Source organism: Carcharodon carcharias, chromosome 22 (genome assembly GCF_017639515.1).
Source record: "Carcharodon carcharias isolate sCarCar2 chromosome 22, sCarCar2.pri, whole genome shotgun sequence".
In the NCBI taxonomy this organism is placed as follows: domain Eukaryota; kingdom Metazoa; phylum Chordata; class Chondrichthyes; order Lamniformes; family Lamnidae; genus Carcharodon; species Carcharodon carcharias.
Window position 1 is genome coordinate 9,348,685 of NC_054488.1, and position 16,383 is coordinate 9,365,067.

The 16,383-nt window shown below is 41.7% G+C and overlaps 1 protein-coding gene across 3 annotated transcripts in view; it reads left to right on the forward strand.

Moving 5' to 3' along the window:
• Positions 1-16,383, forward strand: part of b3gntl1 (UDP-GlcNAc:betaGal beta-1,3-N-acetylglucosaminyltransferase-like 1) — a 320,936-nt gene that overhangs the window by 167,632 nt on the left and 136,921 nt on the right. The window lies entirely within an intron of this gene.

The window sequence follows — 16,383 nt, forward strand, 5'->3', positions numbered from 1 at the left end:
ATTCATGTCCCTAGTCCAAATTCTTGGGCCATTCATACCACACATTTTGTGTTTGCAGTTTATTGATAGTCTCTTGCACTATTTTGATTGCAGTAGAACTACAAGTACTGGTATCAAGCCTGTATCATAGTATAATGACACCCCTCGAATTTCCTGTCATTAGACAGGACAACCATGATCAATCAATCTTAATTTGTGTATGGATCCAGTTATATTATTTAGCAACTTGGTGGCTGCAAATTCTGTGTGGCCACTTACGCTATTGAGTCTGAAGGTCTGCCAGTGAGCCTGGAGTTGCAGTGGTCAATGTTCTGCAGAGCTAAATTCACCAGAGAATCACAAGCCAGCTTAGTTACATCCCTATTGGCAGATCTCCATTGTATTTCCTATGTAAATGGGAGGACCATTCTCGAGTGACTATATATTCAAGTGCAGTCTTTGAAATGGCAGTTCAGTTAGAAGCTGGCTGTAGCAGCAGGCTAGGGGAGCAGTAGGTTACTAAAAAATGTTTGGTTCAGTGTGTTGACTGTCAGGCAGCCAGGTGGCTTTACAAAAATGCCTTCTGCTGGAACATTTGGCACAAACAACTGACTGATGGACTAGGTATTGCAAGTAAACAAAGGACGATCTCACAAGCTCATTGCATAATGACATAATGACAAATTGAATTTAACTCCTTGAGCTAAAACACTTTAGCACTTCTCAGTTAGTTGACCACAGAACAGCCTTGATAAAGCTGGTGACAGAGAGAATTTTTGGTAACCGTCTCTCCTCAACCCAAGTTTGCAGTGTGCATAAATCAATAAAACCTGTAAAGTGAAGATTGGGGAACAAATCACAACAAAACTTGCAGATTTTCAGAGCCTGTAGGACAAAAAAATTCCGATACAGTTTGTTTATGAACAGTAATTGTAATTCATCAACTCATCCAAATCTGCTGCCTGTGTCTGAACTCACAGCAAGTCCTGGTCCCCTATAACCCTTGTGCTCGTTGACCTACATTGGCCCAAGTTTAAAAGCAACATCTTTATCTTAAAATTCTCATCCTTGTCTTCAAGTTGCTTCATGGCCTTGCCCCACCTCTTTCTGTAAACCCCTCTAACTCTCCCATCATCTGAGACATCTGCACTCCTCTAATTCTGGCCTCCATGAGCATCCCCAATTTTAATCATTTCACCTTTGGTTGCCATGCCTTCAGTTGCCTAGGTCCTAAGCTCTGGAATTCCCTCCCTACACTTCTCCATCTCACCTTCCTCCTTGAGAGTGGAGACAATGAGGCCTGAGTGCGATGAGCAATGGGTGTTAACTTGGGAATTTGGTGCAGGGGCCGGGAGACCTCTGTTAAGTTTTTCTCAAGCTATAATTTAGATGAACAGTCAGACTCTGACTTAAACTTTTAACTCGCTTGCAGTTTTAAAGTTGTAACAAAAACTGCCTGGCAGTGGCAGTTATCTGTCAATCAGTTGAAGGCTGCCTGATTAAGTGTAGCAGGAAGCTGACTTAGCAGTTGCTGCTTTTAATGCAATCTTTCAGCTTCCAGTAGCTGGTGAGTGTTTAAAGACATTAATTAGGTGAGCAAGTAGGTTATGGTTGGTGAGTTTTAACACTTTATTTCTCTAAAATGGGGGAGGTAGTTTAAATCACTAGGGAGATGTAATTATTGCATTACAGAATCACATAATTGTTATGGTGCAGAAGGTGGCCATTTGGCCCATTGTGTCTGCACCATCTCTTTGAATGAAACTCACCTAGTACCATTCCCCTGCCTTCTCCCTGTAACCCTGCACATTCTTCCTTTTCAGATAACAGTCTAATTCCCTTCTGAATGCTTCAATTGAACTAGCCTCCAACACCGTCTCAGACAGTGCATTCCAGACCATAATCACTCGCTGTGTAAAAAAGTTTTTCCTCGTATCATTTTTGCTTCTTTTACCAATTAAATCTGTGCCTTCCTATTCTCGATCCTTTCACGAGCTCCCTAACTTCTCTGTCCGGACCCCTCATGATTTTGAATCCTCTATCAAATCTCCTCTCCGCCTTCTTTTCTCTAAGGAAAACAGTCCTGACTTCTCCAATCTATCTTCATAACTGAAGCTCCTCACCCGTGGAATCGTTCTCATGAACCTCTTCTGCATCCTCTCTCATGCCTTCACACCCTTCCCAAAGTGCGGCGGCCATAACTGGATGCAGTACTCCAGCTGAGGCCAAACTAGTGACTTACACAAGTTCAGCATAACTTTCCTGCTGTTGTACTCTATGCCCCTATTAATAAAGCCCAGGATACTATATGCTTTATCAACTGCTCTCTCAACCTCTTCTGCCACCTTCAATGATTTCAGCACATAGACACCCATATCCCTCTGCTCCTCTATTAAATTTATAGCTTAACTAGTTAAACCAAATATAACTAGAGGTAACAATTGAGTGGTATTTCTAAACTTGAAACCTAATAAGTTAAATAAACCACATAAAGATGGTAGGGCGTGATTTATTTTAGCTGAGCACGTGAGAGCTGGTGGACACCAGTGTGTCCCACTGTAACCACATCTGCAACTCGAGGAACTTCAACTCAGAATTGATGAGCTGGAATCTTAGCTTCAGATACTGTGATGCATCAGGGAGGGGGAGGTTACCTGGACACTTTATTCCAGGAGGCAGTTGCACCCGATAAGCTAGTACTTCTGATTTGGTCCGTGGTCAGGGACAGGAGGGTGTGACTGTGTGTGAGGCAGGTATGGGGACCTAGAAGGTAGCTCTGGAGGAGCCTCAGTCCAATTGTCCAACAGGTTTGAGGTCTTGGAGCTTGTGTGGATGAGAGCAGGGCATTTTAGGGAGGTTGAGCAAACTGATCACAGCATCATAGTGCAGCGAGTCATTCAAATAGGGGGAGTGAAAAGGAATGTAGTTGTAGTAGGAGACAGTATAGTTAGGGGGATAGATACTGTTCTCTGCAGCTGAGAACATGAGTTCTGAAGACTGTGTTAACACCATAACACGTTGGAGCAGAAGTAGGCCATCCAGCCCATCGAGTCTGCTCCACCATTCAATGAGATCATGGTTGATCTGATAATCCTCAACTCCACTTTCCTGCCTTTTCCCCATAACACTTGATTTCCTTTCTGATTAAAAATCTGTCTATCTCAGCCTTGAATATACTTAATGACCCAGACTCAACAACCTTCCATGTTAAAGAATTCCTCAGGTTCACTGCCCTCTAGGAGAAGAAATTCCTCCTCATCTCTGCCTTAAATGGGCAACCCCTTACTCTGAGATTATGCCCTCTGGTCCTAGACTCTCCCACAAGGGGAAACAACCTCTCAGCATCTACCTAGTCAAGCCCCCTAAGAATCGTATATGTTTCAATAAAGTTGCCTCTCATTCTTCTAAACTCCAAAGAGTACAGGCCCAACCTACTCAACCTCTCCTCATAAGAAAATCCCTCCTTACCTGGGATCAACCTGGTGAACCTTCTCTGGTCTGCCTCCAATGCCAGTATATCTTTCCTTACATAAGGGGACATACTTCACAGTATTTTAGATGTTGTCTAACTAGTGCCTTGTATGGTTTTAGTAAGACTTCCCTATTTTTATACTCCATTCCCTTTGAAATAAAGGTCAACATTCCATTAGCCTTCCCTATTACCTGCTGAACTTGTATCTTAGCTTTTCGGGATTCGTGCACGAGGACCCCCAAATCCCTCTGTGCTGCAGCTTTCTGCAGTCTTTCTCCACTTAAATAATATTCAGCTCCTCTGTTATTCCTGCCAAAGTGCATAACCTCACATTTCCCCACATTATATTCCATCTGCCAAGTTTTTGCCCACTCACTTAACCTGTCTATATCCCTCTGTAGACTCTTTGTGTCACCCTCACCGCTAGCCATCCCACCTATTTTTGTGTCATCCGTAAATTTGGCGATGGTACAGTCACTTCCCTCATCCAAGTCATTAATATATATTGTAAATAATTGTAGCCCCAGTGGCGCTCCACTAGTTGCAGGTTGCCATCCTGTAAATGTCCCCTTATCCCAACTCTTTGTTATCTATCAGTTAGCCAATCCTCTATCCATGCTAATATACTACCCCCACCACCATGGGCTCTTATCTTATTAAGTAACCTCATGTGCGATACCTTATCAAACGCCTTTTGGAAATCCAAATTGAAGGCAGTATAGGGAAGGTTCAGTAGATTGGTCCCTGGAATGAGAGAGTTGTCCTACAATAAAAGGCTGAGTAAGTTGGGTTTATTTTGTCTGGAATTTAGAAGAGCGATAGGTGATCTCATTGAAACGTGCAAGATTATGAAGGGGCTTGACAGGGTAGACACTGGCTGGGAAATCTAGAACAAGGGGGATCAGTTTCAGGACAAAACGGCTGTTCATTTAGGACTGAGATAAGGAGAAATTTCTTCATGTAAAGGGTTGCGAATCTTTAGAATTTTCTGCCTCAGAGGGTTGTGGATGGTCTATTATTTAATGTATTTAAGTCTGGGATCAATGTTGGTCTCTCAGGGAATCAAGGGGCATTGGAGTAGGCAGGAAAATGGAGTTGAAGCCCAACATCAGCCATGATAGCATTGAATGGTGGAGCAAGCTCGATGGGCCATATGGTTCACTCCTGCTCCTATTTTTTATGTTCTTATTTATCATGCTTCTTAAAACCTATCACTTTGACCAAGCTTTTGGTCATCTAATTTAATATCTCCTTATGTAGCTCAGTGTCATGCTTTGCTTTATAATGATGCTGTGAAGAGCCTTGGATGAAGGGCCTTGGGTTGGCATTACGTGAAAGGTGCCATATAAATATATATTTTTGTTCTTTTTGAATATTAGTTGTGCAATAATTAGAGGTTGTTATTTTAGAACTTCATCCACAATGGAGACAATGCTATGAGAGGAACAACACTTTGTGCTCTCATCTATTTTTCTTACTAGAATTAACAAAGGCAAAATGGAGCCCATAGTGAAAGTGTTGATGGTTTTGAGCAGCTAAAGTTGTGACCATGGTGATAGCATTGATTCAAGCCAAGATGGTGATGAAATTATGCACTATCTTTATCAGTGCATTCATGCAACATAAGTTTAATGTTTTCACCAATATTGCTGAAAAGAGAGACATGGCTGAAGCTGTTCATCTTGCACTCACTAGGACAAATGCAAGAATGCCAAATTTCAAACAACCACAGCAAGCTTGGGAGCTGGGAGAGCCCATAGTTCCACATTGCTTTCTCCATGGCGCACCTTGACCAATCAGAGTCATCTTGCCAATCAATCAGCACCTTTTTCTCCTGGGAATAAACTGTTGTGATCGTTTGAAATTTGGCGTTCTTGTGTTTGTCCTGATGAGTGCAAGACAAAAAGCTTCGGCAACATGTCACTCTTTTCAGCAATATTCAAGTTCTGTACCTACCAAATGATTGTTTCCACCAATGCTAAACTTGGAAGGTAAATCAGGTGTCAAGATCCAAACTACCTCTGAATTGGAGTCCAATCTCTTCTACCATGGAGTCTCAACCAATTATGTCCTAGTGTCAGATCTGATGCCAGATTTTCACTGTAAATGCAGTCTCTGGACATATCACTAGAGACCTTAGAGTGGGTACCAAAAATAGAACATTTAACATTGCTTTTCATGATGCTGTGCAAAAGAAGTCATCTCTTAAATAGCAGGCCTTTTAATACGTGTCAAAGGGATAACCTACATGTGCAAGTTTGCAACAGGATTAAGAGGAGCATTAGTAGAGACGTACAAGTGGGTCTTCTGCGTGCCACCATGAACATGTTGAAGTCCAAGAAATCCCAGAGAAATAATGCAATTAGAAAACAAAATAGAGTTGAACATAATTTACAACCATGTATGTTTGTTCTGCGGGCATCCACAATTAGAAATCAGCCGGTCCTGGGCAGAGCTGCATTCTAAAAACAAGTAGCTGTGTAATTATGGTAACCAAAGGGCCAGTTTCACTCCATCACATTTAGGCTGTGTGTTAACACATGCAAATCATTTCCACACAGCAGGTAACTTGAGAAGATACATTGCTCCTGCAATTTGTTAAATGAGTTATTAAACCATAATTATTATTTTTCTTAAAGGCAGACCCCAGAGGCATTATTTTGATAATTCATCAATGACTACACATGACTAACTAGATGCAACATCTGCCTTTCAAAGGAAGCAATTGAGTGGTTCGGAGAAAGACACTGAGATCATCATATTCCGGTTGATCTTTGTAATGGAAAATTATCATCTTTCTTTGTTGTAAGGTCCCCAGTAAATCGGGTTGATGTTTGTGTACAATGCCTGCATTTTTTGCTTCCCCCACTTAATTTAATGTTTGCTTTGTCATTGGCAATGGCAGCATTTCCAAAACAAAACAGTTTTAGTTCTCATCCCTATTGTGCAATTGCAAAGGGGAAAGCCTGTGATGATATTTAAACCATTCTGGCCTTCTCAATGTCCTGTCATTGAGGCAATAATGGCTGAAGTGTGATGAAGGAGGTCACTCCACCAACTAAATGGACTGTCCTGGATTTGAGCCATTGTTTCCAACACTTCCTGCGAGAGCCACGACACACACCATAGTGGTTGGGTACCCAGGGGTACAGTCCTGGGCCTAATTTTCAGTCTGTGGAATGCTGGAAGATAGGCAGAAAACCAGAGGAAAATCCTGTGGAAAAGATTGGATGTTATCTGGTAAAATGTTCTTCCTCACACACTACCTGTGTGCTTATCTGTCAGAATGGTTTGACCGTCTAGCAAGATAAAAAAAACCACACTTTTAAGCTCATTCTGCAATTCAATTCATTCATGCCTGGCCAATATCTTAACTCCACTTAGTTCCTTAATTGGTTTAATATCCCTTAGCACCCTGGCCTAACAAGAATCTCAATCTCAAATTTGAAATTCTCAGATGACAGCCTCAACAGCTTTTGGGGAGGGAGTTCCAGACTTCCCCTACCCTTTGAATGTAAAATGCTTCCTGACATCAACCCCTCAACAGCCTGGCCCAAATTTTAAGGTTATGGAACTTGCCCAGAGCTTTGTGGCATTGATTTCAATAGAATGAGAATGGGGTGGGTTAAGAAATGGGGTGGTGGAGCCACTTCGCTAGGTCACCGCCAAGGCCCCATATCTCCCACAGGCAATTCAAACTCTGAAAAGATTCCGACACTGGCCTATTAATTGGAGGTGTGTGCGTGCACCCATGCATGCGCAGAGAATTGTGCGCTGCATTGGACTTGCACAGAAGCCCCGTCCCAAATAAATGTCTCTTTCATGCAGGTTCATTGTAACTCTCAATGGAGATTAAGTATATGCACTTGGGGAGGACTAACAAGGCAAGGGGTTGCACTATGAATGGTAGGGCCCTGGAAAGACTGAAGATCAGAGGGACTTTGGTGTGCATATCCACAGATCCCTGAAGGTGGCAGGGCAGTTAGATAAGGTGATTAAGAAGGCATATGGGCTACTTGCTTTTATTAGCCAAGACGTAGGATACAAGAGCAAGGAGGTTATGCTGGAACTGTATAAAACATTGGTTAGGCCACAACTGGAGTAATGTGTGCAGTTCTGGTCTCCACATTATAGGAAGGATGTGATTGCACTGGAAAAGGTGCAGAGGAGATTCATCAGGATGTTGCCTGGGCTGAAGCTATGAGGAAAGATTGAATAGGCTGGGGTTGTTTTCCTTGGAGCAGTGAAGGTTGACAGGGAACCTGATAGAGGTGTATAAGATTATGAGGGGCATAGATAGGGTGGATAGGAAGGCACTTTTCCCATTGGTAGAGGTAAGAGGTAGAAGGCTAAGAGGGGAGCTGAGGAGAAATTTTTTCACTGAGGGTGGTGGGAGTCTGGAACTCACTGCCTGAAAGGGTGGTTGAGTCAGAAACATCTAAGAAGTATTTAGATATTCACTTGCATTGCCGTAGCCTCCAGAGCTATGGGCCAAGCGCTGGAAAATGGGATTAGTTGTAGGCAGATCTTTGTTGACTGGCGCAGACACGATGGGCCGAATGGCCTCCTTCTGTGCTGTAAATGCCTATGAGTCTGTATGTATATCCTTCAGTAACTCTGTTGTGCCCACTCTTTACAACCACGAAGAGGACAGATCCATTTTAATGGTCAGAACCTCATGTAAATAGAAGGGAAGAACTGCCTGCCTCAAAAGGGTGGCTCAGCGCAGCTTACCAGAGACTCGAGCGATATTATCCAACCCAGCTGGTAGGAGGACAACTCTGGGGTTTAGTCATATCTGTAGGGGGGAATGGGGGTGGAGAGCCCGGTAGCCCAGATTAACTTTGTGGTGACTAGCCTCACACTATAATTTAAAGCTGATGTTTTAGGGGCCTTCTTCGACTTTATAGCCAGTAAATCTGCTTGGAGAGTGCAGCCGTTTTGCTTGAACTGGTTCTGTCCTGAAGTGGCAGTCATGGTCTTATATATGGGATAAGATGCCAGTCTATATATTAAAAGGGGCCAACCACCTGAAACAGGTAAGTGCTTTAACTGCCCAATGGTGGGCACTGTTAAAACTGGCAGTGGTCAGAACCTTATCACTGACGAGCTGTGTCTCTCAAGCCCATTTTAAACTCCTTAATGCTATTTTGGCTAGTTTCAATCAGCCCCTTTGGACAGACCCGCACAGTGACAGCGCAGTCAAACATATTTTCTAGGTAAATCTTAAGAGGATGTAGCACAAAATATTTTTTTCCAAGCTTTTAAGCTAGTTGTAAACATTTGGTGTGCTCCACTCTCAACTGATCTACCCTTTATATACCACACATAGTCTAGTGGAAATATTTCTGTTTTGAACGTGAGATTTCTGTACCACCACGATATTTACACTGTGGTCACATTACATAGCCAAAGTGAACATTATTCACTTCAATCAGTTGCTTTTCAAAGAGTGGGGATTTCTATATTACATGCACTGTGTAATTTACGGGCAGTATTCTCTTTCTGCCTTATGTTTTGGTATCTCAGATTTTAAAAACCCAATTTATTTTATGAATGTTCAGCGCATGTTTTTCTTTTTGAGGAACAACAGTGATATTCTTAGCCGTCCGTGGGCAGTTATCCGTCAGAAATGACTGTTTCAGTGCTACGCAATGCTTCATGCTCATGAGACGCACAATCTGTGGCTACAAGGGTGCAAAAGCAATCTCTTACAAAGCACAGGGTGAGATGATCCTGTCAATTATAGTGCTGTGCATATCAGGGCCTTTTGCAGGCCTATAGAAATACTTCCCTCCACATTCCAATTGACTGACCTGACGTCAACTCACTGAATGATCACAGGGGAATAGTGCAAGCCGCAGTAAATAAAACCTGAACTTTATCTGCGGCTTCAGCCTGAGTGACGGTAACAGATAGCAGGAGGATTGGGTCCGTGTGCAAGCCTGGATTAAAAAGATTCATCAAAATGGGAGGCCAACATTGAAAGGTTGTTTAACATTCAACTATTTACAGCAAACTCAGAAGAGCAATAATTCACCCATTTCCACTGGGAAAAGCTTGGTTTTCTGTCAAAATACCTCAAATACTAATTAAGCAAAAAAGATTGTGTTATGAAAATGTGTTATATAAAGTATTAAGTTATAATGTAAACAGCTGGACATATATTACTTTATAATATCATCAGCTGGACGTACATATGTATTGAACGTTTTTGGAAAGAGCATTTTTGCTAAGCAGTGGACACTAGCTACAGCAGCTTCTATGTTGCATTTGTGAAGGACACAAGCTGCTTTTATGGGGCAGAATTTTACGCCGGTGAGATTTTACAGTTCTGCCAGAGTCAATGAACTTTTGACAGCTCACTCCATTTTACCAAAAGACCATAAGATATAGGAGCAGAAATTAGGCCAATCGGCCTGTCGAGTCTGCTCCGCCATTCAATCATGGCTGATAGGTTTCTCAACCCCATTCTCCCGCCTTCTCCCCGTAACCTTTGATCCCCCTTACCTATCAAAAACCTCTCTATCTTGGTCTTAAATACTCTCAATGACCTGGCCTCCACAGCCTTCTGTGGCAATGAATTCCATAGATTCACTACTCTCTGGCTAAAGAAGTTTCTCCTCATCTCTGTTCTAAAAGGTCTTCCCTTTACTCTGAGGCTGTGCCCTTGGGTCCTAGTCTCTCCTACTAATGGAAACATCTTCCCCACGTCCACTCTATCCAGGCCTTTCAGTATTCTGTAAGTTTCAATCAAATCCCCCCTCATCCTTCTAAACTCCATCGAGTATAGACCAAGAATCCTCAAATGTTCCTCATATGTTAAGCCTTTCATTCCTGGGATCGTTCTCGTGAACCTTCTCTGGACCCTCTCCAGGGCCAGAACATCCTTCCTGAGATATGGGGCCCAAAATTGCTCACAATATTCTAAATGTGGTCTGACCAGAGCCTTATAAAGCCTCAGCAGCACATCCCTGCTTTTATATTCTAGTCCTCTCGAAATAAATGCCAACATTGCATTTGCCTTCCTAACTACCAACTCAACCTGCAAGTTAACCTTAAGAGAATCCTGGACTAGGACTCCCAAGTCCCTTTGCACTCCAGATTTCTGAATTCTCTTCCCATTTAGAAAATATTCTATGCCTCTATTCTTCCTACCAAAGTGCATGACCACAGACTTCCCCACGTTGTATTCCATCTGCCACTTCTTTGCCCATTCTCCTAACCTGTCCAAATCCTTCTGCAGCCTCCCCTCCTCCTCAATACTACCTGTCCCTCCACCTATCTTTGTATCATCTGCAAACTTAGCCAGGATGCCCTCAGTTCCTTATCTAGATCATTAATGTATAAAGTGAAAAGTTGTGGTCCCAACACTGACCCCTGCGGAACTCCACTAGTCACTGGCCACCATCCTGAGAAGGACCCCTTATCCCCACTCTCTGCCTCCTGCCAGACAGCCAATCTTCTATCCATGCTAGTACCTTGCCTCTAACACCATGGGCTCTTATCTTACTGAGCAGCCTCCTGTGCGGCACCTTGTCAAAGGCCTTCTGGAAGTCCAAGTAGATAACATCCATTGGCTCTCCTTTGTCTAACCTACTCATTACCTCCTCAAAGAATACTAACAAATTTGTCAGGCATGACCTCCCCTTGATGAAACCATGCTAACTTTGCCCGATTTTACCATGCACTTCCAAGTATTCTGAAATCTCATCCTTAATAATGGACTCTAAAATCTTACCAACGACCGAGGTCAGGCTAATCGGCCTGTAATTTCCCGTCTTTTGCCTCACTCCCTTCTTAAACAGCGGGGTTACATTAGCAATTTTCCAGTCCTCTGGGACCCTCCCTGACTCAAGTGATTCCTGAAAGATCACCACTAACGCCTCCACTATCTCTTCAGCTATCTCCTTTAGAACTCTGGGGTGTAATCCATCTGGCCCAGGTGATTTATCCACCTTCAGACCTTTCAGTATTACAGATTTTACAGTTCTGCTGAAGTCAATGAACTTTTGACAGCTCGCTGCATTTTACAGCCCCGTCCCCACAGTGATGGAGCCATAAAATTTCACCCATGGAGTCGCAGAGTCTATGGAGCTGTCAGAGAGATCATGTGATCCAGCTCTTGGGCCTAAAAGGAATATTGGATTTTGAATAGTCAGAGAGACTGCCACAGGAGCAATAGCCTCAGCCCATCTCTCTTTCTTCTGAAACCTCTCTCATCAAAGCTCAGCTATTTGTGATTTGCAAAACCCACCAGAACACCTCATTGCTGCAAATTGAGAGTTCTTAAAGGAGAATTCTGAATCAACACTACTGCCTGCAGTGACAAACTCCCAAGTATCAGCAGCTACTGTAGAAAGTGACCTTTCAGCTGTAAATAAGCCTCTCGTCAATCTGTGAATTTTTTTTCTGACTTTACTAGTTACTTAGCGAAGGTTTTAATATCTGATATTATGCAGAGTTTTACTTCTATGCATGCTTGGGGGTATGTGTTGTGTGTGTGTTGTTTTTTGCATTAGTGGATAGTTGGACATATTTGTACATTTTGAACCTTTTGTTAATAATTTCTGCTTCTTTGCCTGAGTGAGTTTTAGCAATAAAACCAATTCCTGACTTGTTAACTTAAGGAACCTGGCTGGCTTATTTCATACACCAAACCATAGACAGTTATATACCTCCCCTTTAAATTCAAACTCTGTTATAATCAACTGAGGAGCGGGACAAAGAGAGGAGTCAGTTCAACCCCCCCCCCCCCCTCCCGCTGACCTGGTTGCAACAATTGGGACAGGTCTTTGTTAAAGCTCTGTAGGTTCAGGCTAGCAACAGGTGGTTTGTTTGCAAAATGTAAACATTCTTGTTAAGCCAGAAATTCATGGTAAAATGTTGCTGTAACTCGCCCTTCTGACACACTGTCTGTGACTCTGACTCTAGCCACTTGCATGTTCCTCCCGCTCTTTGCCCCTCCTTCATTTGCACCCATTCCTTCTGCCACTAAGGTTCCACATTCTGGAACCCCCTCCCAAAATGCCTCTGTCTTTCCAGCTCCCTATCCTTTAAGAACCTCCTTAAATTCACCTCTGATTTTTGATCTTTGGTTGCTCACCTTTGGCTCGGTATCACTTTTTGTCTGATTGTGAATTACCCTTGGGTCATTTTTCCAATAGAAAGGAGCATTGTGAATGCAAGCTGGTTATTGTTGTAATCATTCTCAGGTGCAATTTTTGCAATTTTTTACTTGCAGTGGATGGTTGTGTAGCGCATTATATCTTAAAGTTATTAGTTTGCTCCTCGTTAGAGCTTTGAAGTAATAGAAGTTGTACAATTGGGCACAAGTTCGGTTATATACATCAGAATGTAAATGAGTTAAAGCAGTATTCACTGAATGGGACACAAAAAGAAAGCAGTTTGGAGTTTTAATTTTTATAACAGAAATATCAATTTGCAGGCATTTTTGCTATTTTAGTGAGAATTTGGCAAATCCTATACTTGGAGACTACTTGAAACCTTCTTTCTCACAACAAGAGCATTTGCTTGTGCAAAAAACCTTACATTTATATATCTTAATTACCTTACATTTATATATCTTAATTAAGTTGCTCAATCTCTTCGCACTTTGCATAAGGTAAATGACTTTAAATTGCACTCCTTGTTGTTTAGGCAAAATCAGAAGTAATTTTGCAAATACAAAGATCCCATTGACAGCAATGAATCTGTTTTTAGTAGTGTTGGTTCAGAGGAATGTTGATCAGATCACTGAGAGAACCCCTTTTCCTGAAATCATGGTGCAGAATCACTAATGCCCAACTAAACTGGTGAAACCAGCATAGGAGGCCTTGGTTTAACATATTAACTGAAGAACAACAGCTCCAATAATGCTGCCCTTCCTCTGGGGTCTCCTTTAAGTAGAATTATGTTACTGCTAATAAGTCTTTTGTGCTAATAGTTATTTGGTAGTACAGAACTTGAGTTGCCACTTGCCAATCAATCAGCACTGTCTTCTCATGAAGTATAAATTGTTATCCCCTTTACATTTGGTGGTATTGCAAATTGTCCTGATGAGGCAAGACAAAAAACTTCAACAACACGTGTCTTTTTTCAGCACTGCTTTGTGTTAGTTGTTAAGTTTGTCGGGTTTATTTACACTTGTGGGACTTATGTGGTGTGTGTGTGTGTGATGTATCTATTGGTAAGTGGTGTGTATGTGTGCGTGTATCTGTGTGTGTGCGGATAGATGTGTGTGTGTGCCTCTTCTCTTTCCTTTTTATAAACACCTTTGATTCCTTTTCCCATGCTCACTTCTACACCATATATACTGCAGGAACTAGGAATGCTTAATATGGCTCCAGAGCAAGACTGCCACAGAAATACACAAACCGATCTCTTATTTTCTCACCGCTAAAGGTGAGAAATTGCTTTTCCCATGGCCAGTTGATGAATATAAGTTTCCTTTGGAAGAAACTTTGGAAATTCACTTTGTAGGAGGTACCTGGTGGCCAGAGGCTGTAACTATCACATGGCAAATGACACAATAAAACTGAATGGGATATGTTGACACAGTGATTTACAATGGCCAATTTTGGCAGGAAACTTGTAACTGTAAGTAAGGTTTATGGACAAAAAGTGTGCAAACTATTCAAGATTTGTCTTAATATATAGATGTCATGTTGCAACAGAGACCTTATTGGGAGTGACTTCAATAGAAAAGAAAGATGGGCTGTAAAACAGGCTACTGATTTGCTAGTGACTTCTGCAAAACTACAGAAGACAAATCTCAAGCCCATTGTGCTTCAAGCCATTCAAATAAAATTGAAATCACAAAAAACGGAGATTAAAAAATAAAAAAAAATACTTTGTGTACTCTGCTAGCAGGCTCTACCTTTGTTCCTAATGCATTAACCTTCAGCTAAATTGAGCAGCTGGCTTACTGCGAAGTTTCTGCCAGCCAGCACAGTTGGTTGTTCTTGTACAAAAGCCAAGAGGGATACTTCACACTTCCTGTCACCATCCCTTCAGAACCCTGTCTAGAAGGGTTGTGATTGATACTGTAGCATATTGTGCCACCATACCTCCTTTTACTTGTGTTTTTAAGTTTAGGATTTCTAATTTGAGATTATTTCCATGTAAACCATTGAGTTTAAGGAGCTGAGTATTCAATAAGGAATGATAAAAATGTAAAGTGGTTCCAATTTACACGTACCCTATAGGCTGGGCTTTCCTAAGTGTACTCTTGGCTAGCAAACAACATAAGAGCTGCAAGATATGAGCAAGAAATTACTGTTGACGATATTTTTGGATGAGTGTTTGACACGTCTTTGTGACAGACCTTTCTCCAGTATATCATTGAAGGTATTGGCCGAATTAACTAAATGGATAAATGTGGCACAAAATAGCAGAAGACTGCCATACAAATGAACTAAGCATTTATCCACTAATGTTGACATTCAGTGTTACAAATTTTAAAATTTGTGCCACTCCAGTTTTGTATGAAAGAAAGGATGCCTTTATAACGTTGCGAAATTTATTGGAGAGAAAAAGAGTTAACGTTTTGAGTCCGTATGACTCTTCTTCAGAACTCTGAAGAGGAGTCATACGAACTTGAAAAGTTAACTCTGTTTTTTTCTCTCTCCACGGATGCTGTTAGGCCTGCTGAGTTCTTCTAGCATTTTCTGTTTTTGTTTCAGACTTCCAGTAATCCAGATCTGTAGTATTTTGCTTTTATCTTGAAATTTATTGGGTTTATTTCATGCAGGCTTTTCCATCATTATATTTTGGTACATTTCAGCGAAGAGCGTTGTGAGCTTCCTCTGGATCTAGATGAACAATTGAAAATCGTCTTGGATGCAACAAATGTTGCTATTTCTGGACAATTTCATTCAGATTTGTTAAGGTTTTGGTTACAGGCTCTGTCCCCTTATTGCAGCTTGCTGGGTTTTCTGATAGTTTGATTTTCTATAAACAATCAAGTTGTACATGAAACCTCCCTACCTGAAATATCGAGCTCAAGGAGTCTGCTGTGGTATTGACGACGGTCAGTGTGCAGTGGCATTACTCCACTGAAACTTTGGAAGTTTGGACATGCACAGGATGATGCTGAAATCCAGACATTGCTGTGAATGAGCCTACACTCCTCCCTGAGGTACACTGTTGAGGTTCCCACAGACTGCTATTTCCCTTGCAATCACGAATTCATGAGAACGTCCACTCCAAAACACTTACTTTTGCTGGAAAAACCCTGGAGAGACTTGCACCTTGTCCAATGAGGTGTAGCTGGGTTTTAAACAACATACTAACTTAATAATTACTGCTAAACAGTCTTAGCTGGCCCTGAAATTTTATATTTGTGGAATGTCAACTTTCTCCACAATGAGTAAACATTTCATATATTTTTTTAAAACATTTTTCTTTTTCTAAAACCCTGTATATCTTTATTTTAGCTGCCGTCTTAATACATTTATTTCACTTTCTGAAAATTTAAAGTTGAAGTGAGGGAAGTTAAGTGTTTTTAACTTCCTGGTTTGCTGCATGTGAATCCTTCATTTTAATTGGTTGCCTACTTTTTGCTGGCATCACCACTGCTGTACACCGTGACACTCTTTGACTTGGCAACTGCCAACAGGGAGGGTAAAATCCCACCACAAAGATCTCTGTATCCTTGCGTGCAGCTTTCTTCAAGGTCAGTGGCAAGCGGCATTGCTTCACCGCTGACTGCAAAATCCATGCCATTAATATAACAGCAATTTCATGGGTTTCATGTGCTCATGTTCAGGATTCACTTGAATCCTAAGGGCTGCCTTTACATTCTTCCTGTAGAAAATCATTAAAGAGCAATGAAATTTACCATGGATCGCTCATGTTGTATGTACCTGAGAATGTCCTTATGCTCGTCAGAATTGTGACACTTCATTTTGTCTTCAATTATACATTAGTAC